Source organism: Heloderma suspectum, chromosome 9 (assembly GCF_057233095.1).
Source record: "Heloderma suspectum isolate Gila_16-S chromosome 9, 16-S_ref, whole genome shotgun sequence".
In the NCBI taxonomy this organism is placed as follows: domain Eukaryota; kingdom Metazoa; phylum Chordata; class Lepidosauria; order Squamata; family Helodermatidae; genus Heloderma; species Heloderma suspectum.
The window spans coordinates 32,664,646-32,671,813 of NC_139466.1; the positions used below are offsets into that span (position 1 = coordinate 32,664,646).

A 7,168-nucleotide genomic window follows, 5' to 3' on the forward strand; every position below is an offset into this window, starting at 1 on the left:
TGGAAGAAGATAACAGAATAGGAAGGACAAGAGACCTCTTCCAGAAAATTAGAAACATCGGAGGTAAATTCCAGGCAAAAATGGGTATGATCAAAAACAAAGATGGCAAGGACCTAACAGAAGCAGAAGAGATCAAGAAAACGTGGCAAGAATATACGAAAGATCTGTATAGGAAGGATAATAATATCGGGGATAGATTTGATGGTGTGGTCAGTGAGCTAGAGCCAGACGTCCTGAAGAGTGAGGTTGAATGGGCCTTAAGAAGCACTGCTAATAACAAGGCAGCAGGAGATGATGGTATCCCAGCTGAACTGTTTAAAATCTTGCAAGATGATGCTGTCAAGGTGATGCATGCCGTATGCCAGCAAATTTGGAAAACACAAGAATGGCCAACAGATTGGAAAAAATCACCTTATATCCCCATACCAAAAAAGGGAAGCACCAAGGAATGTTCAAACTATCAAACAGTGGCACTGATTTCACATGCCAGTAAGGTAATGCTCAAGATCTTGCAAGGTAGACTCCAGCAATTCATGGAATGAGAATTGCCAGATGTACAAGCTGGGTTTCGAAAAGGCAGAGGAACTCGAGACCAAATTGCCAATATCCGCTGGATAATGGAGAAAGCCAGGGAGTTTCTGAAAAACATATATTTCTGTTTTATTGACTATTCTAAAGCCTTTGACTGTGTGGATCATAACAAATTGTGGCAAGTTCTTGGTGGTATGGGGATACCAAGTCATCTTGTCTGCCTCCTGAGGAATCTGTATAACAACCAAGTAGCAACAGTAAGAACAGACCATGGATCAACGGACTGGTTTAAGACTGGGAAAGGAGTACGGCAGGGTTGTATACTCTCACCCTACCTATTCAACCTGTACGCAGCAGAACACATCATGCGACGTGCTGGGCTTGATGAAGCCAAGGCTGGAGTTAAAATTGCTGGAAGAAACATTAACAATCTCCGATATGCAGATGATACCACTTTGATGGCTGAAAGCGAGGAGGAGCTGAGGAACCTCATGATGAAGGTGAAAGAAGAAAGTGCAAAAGCTGGGTTGCAGTTAAACCTCAAAAAAACCAAGATGATGGCAACCAGCTTGATTGATCACTGGCAAATAGAGGGAGAAAACGTGGAGGCAGTGACAGACTTTGTCTTTCTAGGCGCAAAGATTACTGCAGACGCTGACTGCAGCCAGGAAATCAGAAGACGTTTACTTCTTGGGAGGAGAGCAATGACAAACCTTGATAAAATAGTTAAGAGCAGAGACATCACACTGACAACAAAGGTCCACATAGTGAAAGCAATGGTATTCCCCGTAGTAACCTATGGCTGCGAGAGCTGGACCATAAGGAAGGCTGAGCGAAGGAAGATAGATGCTTTTGAACTGTGGTGCTGGAGGAAAATTCTGAGAGTGCCTTGGACTGCAAGAAGATCAAACCAGTCCATACTCCAGGAAATAAAGCCAGACTGCTCACTTGAGGGAATGATATTAAAGGCAAAACTGAAGTACTTTGGCCACATCATGAGAAGACAGCATACTCTGGAGAAGATGCTGATGCTAGGGAAAGTGGAAGGCAAAAGGAAGAGGGGCCAACCAAGGGCAAGATGGATGGATGATATTCTGGAGGTGATGGACTCGACCTTGGGGGAGCTGGGGGTGGCGGTGGCCGACAGGAAGCTCTGGTGTGGGCTGGTCCATGAAGTCACGAAGAGTCAGAAGCAACTGACTGAATAAACAACAACCTTGACCATGCTAGCAAGGTTTTTTTTTTTGGGGGGGGGCCTAAATCTTAAGGACGCATAACATAACAAACTAGACATTGTACTTATTTAAACATTGTACTTATTTAAAGAATCAGATGCTGTACTTATTTATAGAATTTTCACTGAAAAACCAGCAGCTGTTTAAGACAGGCATATCCATCCATTAAGATTTATATCCTTAGCTACAAGACAGATCCATGGGAATTCTTTATCTTTGTCTTAGGGTGGCCATGTGTCCTTTACTTGAAGAATTCTCCTGACCAATTCCAGTTTAAAAATAATGACTGGGGTGTATGGGAGAACAGATCGGGGGCATACAAGCCACCACAACTGATTGGCAAAACGTAGGAATCTCTCTCTCTCTCTCTCTTCAGCAAAGACCCTTTCCTATCCTGCATGACATCTGCCCATACCCCAAGGGTGGGCAGCCAGATAGACCTATCACCTCCCAAGTCCGCAGGCAGTCTAGAGAGATGATGAGTAGATTTCTATGTTTATAGCAGCTTCCATTTAATGGGAAACTATATAATCATTAGTTTCTATGCTAAAGTAATAATAGCTCAATCGAAGTTCAGCCTTTTAAAATTAGAAACAAGACAATGTTCTTGTTCAACCTAAGAACAAAGGTTCCCCCCTTTCTGTTTTGTTTTCTTTCATCACAATATCATCCCCATCTTTTCCCTCCCCCAGCACTTCTTTTATCCTGTCGTTATTGTAAAATCAATCTGCTGATGGCCTTCAGATCAATATCCACTGGACGATACAACACACGATTTCTTTTATTTGTGCCATGAGTGTCGCAACTGCCGTTTGTCAGTAATTTATAAGGTTACCTGTAGAGAGCCAACCTATGATGATCTGTGGTGAAATTAATGATGTGTCATCTGTTTAAACAATAAAAGCAGCAAGGCTATAATAGCCAGATTGCTCAACTCAGGATTGAAATGAAAGCTGGGAAGAACTTTGGGTAGAAAAATAAAAACACAAGACTGATGATACATGGGATATTTGGCCTGAATTCGTATTTCCTACACATTATGCCTTAAGTAACAGAAGGCTAGCTGTTGGGTTCAGTTTTCTTGGATAGCTGCCTAAAGTGTGGCTGCTAGAGACCACACATTGATCCTTGGATGTAGTTGGAGAGAACAGTAGGATAAGAACAAGCTAATAGGCTGAAACAAAAGCTCTGTACAATGCAGGAGGGTATCAGAAGAAGATGAGTGGGGGGAGGGGGGTGCAGGAATTTCTGAAACTAAATCCTGTCATACATGTCTGTTTGCAATAAGAGGGCAAGTGCAAAAAAGGAAGAAAAATGGGGAAAATTAGTACGACACCGATCAAACAGAGCAGAACAGTGGATTTTAATATTCATCTATGTTGTACAAAGCTGAAAAAGACAAATTAAGATTTTTACTTAGCATTTAATAGTATGGAATATTTCTTTTTCAGAGGCCCTCTGAGCTACATTAAACATATAGATAGATAGATTGATAGAGCAGAAAGCGAATGGATATTGGTTTGTTTTTCATCTTAAAGGAATGCTGGCATTGTAACAAGTAATGGATGTGAATGTAGTAGGTGAGGCTGCAATCCTATATACACCTCTCTGGGAGTAAGTTCCATTGAACTCAATGGAGGTCACTTCTAAGTAAACATGAATAGGATTCCACTGATAATATGCTTTTTATCTTAAGAAAATAAAATCAATCAATCAATCAGGATTTAAAATTTACCTATTTCAAACACAGATGTCAGGAATATTCTGGAGTATGATGCGGTATCGCATTATTTATTTTAAAGCAGCTTACCCTATCCCCCCAACTATTCAAGACAGCAGGGCCAGCCCTACTATTGGGCATAGTGAGGCAACTGCCTCAGGCAACAGATGCTGGGTAGTAGGGAGATGTGGTGAAATGTTAGCAAATAGACCTGAGTGTGTTACATGGGCGGCCCTCCACTCCCTAAGCTAGCCTACTGTCCTCAAGTGCAGTGGAGGAGGCTAGTTTGTCACTTGTATTGAGCTAAAATTAAATACTAGTCTGGGTCAGGTATGGACATCTCTGTGTGTTGGGGGGGGGGCATCTTGCCATTCACTTCAGGCAGCAAATTGTCTTGGGCCAGCTTTACAGGGCAATTGATCAACCAAACAAGGTTAGTCAAACAACTTCCATCATTCCTTAAGCTAGGGATAATGTGCTGCCCTCCAGCTGTGTTGGACTACAACTCTTACAATCCCTGACCACTGCCCATGGTGGCTGGGGCTTATGGGACTTGTAGTCCAAAACATCTCAAGGGCACCATGTGGCTTACCCTTGCCTTAAGCTCACTGTTTCCTGAGTAAGGAGAAAGAGAGTGGTAATCAACACACACAGACACAGTTCAGAGTTCTAGATCAGTGGTGGGCAATTTCTTTCCCTCTAGATGTTTTGGCCTACAACTCCAGATGTTTTGGCCTACAACTATCCAGTATAGTCAATAGTCAGGATTGATGGGAGATTTAGGCCAAAACATCTGGACAGCAACAAGATGCCCACCCATTCTAGATCACACCAGTACGGACATAACTCCATGGTGGAGGGCATCATTTGTGTGCAGAAGGTTCTAGGTTCAGTCCCTGGCATCTCCAGTTAAAAAGGTTCAGGTAGCAGGTAATGGGAAAGACCTCTGCCTGAAATCAGAAAGGCAACAATGCTAGGCTCCATGGACAGATAGGAACAGGAGCGCAGAAAGCTGACCAGACTAAGCTAATTAAGATTCCATGCTCAACGTAACTCATGAATCTATCTAATCCAGCATCTGCCTCCCATAGTAGTTCTTCAGCTACCACTCCCCCTCCAGCAACAGAAATTAACCAATCGCATTTGAAAGAAAGGATTCGTAACCTTTTTGAGCTCCTTTTGTAAACAGGAAGCTCCTTTTCTTTCCTTCTTCCCATCCTTTCTTGCCTTCCCTTAGGAAACGTTCCAGGGTGAAAGGATGCTCATAAGAACATAAGAAGAGCCGTGCTGGAACAGACCAAGGCTCCATCTAGTCCAGCATTCTGTTCACACAGTAGCTAACCAGCTGGCCACAGGAAACACACAAGCAGGACATGAGTGCAACAACACCCTCCTGCTCATGTTCCCCAGCAAATGACATACATAGGCATAGTGTCTCTGATACTGGAGGTAGCATGTAGCCATCAGGACTAGTAGTCATTGATAGCCTTCTCCTCCATGAATTCATCTAATCCCTTCTTAAAGCTATTCAAACGGGAGGCCATCACTACCTGTTGTGGTAGCAATTTCATAGTTTAACTATGTGCTGTATGAAGACATACTTCCTTTTATCTGTCCTGAATCTCCTACCATGAGAACTTCATGGGATGACCCCTTTGGGTCCTAGTATTATGTGAGCGGGAGAAAAATGTCTCCCTATCCACTTTCTCCACACCATGCATAATTTTTGTACACCTTTATGATATCTTCCTTCATTTGCATTTTTCGAAGTTAAACAATCCCAGATGCTATAAGCTTTCCTCATAAGGGAATTGCTCAGTTGCGCTTTTCTGCACTCAGGGTTTGGGGAGGGGGGTTGGTTGTGCAGTAGAACAATAACAACAAAAAAAGCTTCAGATAAACTTTGCTCCAGTGCACATATGTTCCAAGTATGCAAAGAAAGTTGCTGCAATTAGGCTCAAATGCTATCAGCTCTGTCTCTTCCTTTTAGGATGTACTCCAGCATATCCACAAAACTGAAAGCTGGCAATGCAACCTTAACATCTCATCTCAGATTTTTCAAAAGGTTAATGAATCTGGTATTAAATATGATCGGATATCTAAATCAGCTATACATTTTGACTCTCCCTGAACCCAGGGACACTCTCATTACACTGGCAGGAATGGCTAGGAACTTTAATGATAAAAGCCACCACTGGCACACAAAAATAGCCATTAATAGGTTTGCTGAAATAGCAGGACCTTGTAACAATATTTATGGTAACCACTAATGATAGGTTAACAATACTGAATGTGGAAATGCATTCTGCTCCATTTCCATTCGGCTGAGCTTCAGTAATTACACTCAGGGAGAAAGCAGGTATTTGTTATCCTTGGAGCATGGTGAAATTTGTTTTCAAGCTCATAAATTAGCTTGCAAATTACCTCCCCTCCCCCGCCTTTTACTTCTCTCTCTGTTGCAGATACACTGCAATATTCAGTTTTATAGCATAAGCATCCTTGTCTGCATTACAGCTGGTGTGAATTGGCAAGTTTCAACTGTCAGGTACATTCCCTACTAAAGCAAAAATCTCTCTCTTCGGACAAACTGTGAATTACTTCCATTGTTAACAGGTACTAGTTTTGCTCAATTCTGAAAAATCAAGATCCAAAAAAATTAAGACCATGATTCCTAAATTAGGGCTGAGCTAGAACATCCCCCCTCCTCCATTTCACCATCATGTTTACAGGATGCAAGTTTGAAGGCGCATTTAAAGTAGTTATGGGGGTCCTGCAAAGAGCGTAAAATGTCCATGCCACCTACTGCTTTCCAGTCAGACTACTGCTGGCCAGGATTTTTTTTTAAAAAAACCCATCAGTTGCTGGGTGGGGGAAATGCATGAGATCTTGACTATTTGGCTAAAGATCAGGGTGGAAAAAGATGGGAAATTCACAGCTAACGCTGCCTGCAGTGGTGGTGGTAGGCTCTAAATAATTTTCTGATTGTAGATCTTCAGCTTAAAGAAAGAAGTTTTTGTTGTGCATTCTGACGGGGGGAGGGGGCTTAAATTGGAGCCAGAGTTCCACTCTGGAATCTCTTTACAAGCTCAGAGCTCAGCTTTGGAACATGAGAAGCAGTCACTCTAAGCATATGCAGAGGGTCTCTGTCATAGGAAGCTGTCTTATACCTCGTCTGAACTTTGACCCAACTAGCCTAGCCCATCCACCTGTCAACAGTGACTAGCTGTGTGGCTCTCCAGGGTTTCAGGCAGGATTTTTTCCAGCCCTGCATGGAGATGCCAGGGATTGAATCTGGGACTTTCTGCATGCAAAGCATGTACTCTGCCACTGAGCTATGGTCCCTCCCTAAGCCTACAGCACCTGGTATTCCCGGGTGGTATCCCATCCAAGTACTAACCAGGCTGGACCCTGCTTAGCTTCTGAGATCAGATGAGATTGGGTATGTTCAGGGTGGTATAGTCATAGGCTTGTTTCCCTCCTGTCAGTTGCTGTGGAACTGAAGAATGAAAGGGAAGCACAACAGGTGCTATCCTCCAGAGGTTTTGGTTTGTATTATTGCAATCTCTTATAAACCACTTTAAGCATCTGTGGAGGTTTGAGGCCTACAGAGGCAAAGGGAAAAACGGTCAGGCTTAGAGGCCTGGAGTTTTGTTGGGAGGCGTATCCCTCAGAGGAGTAGTTT

At 42.9% G+C, this 7,168-nt stretch overlaps 1 pseudogene; it reads right to left on the bottom strand.

Moving 5' to 3' along the window:
• Window positions 1-6,834: 6,834 nt before the first annotated feature.
• On the bottom strand, window positions 6,835-6,953 carry LOC146338583 (5S ribosomal RNA; annotated as a pseudogene).
• Window positions 6,954-7,168: the final 215 nt, after the last annotated feature.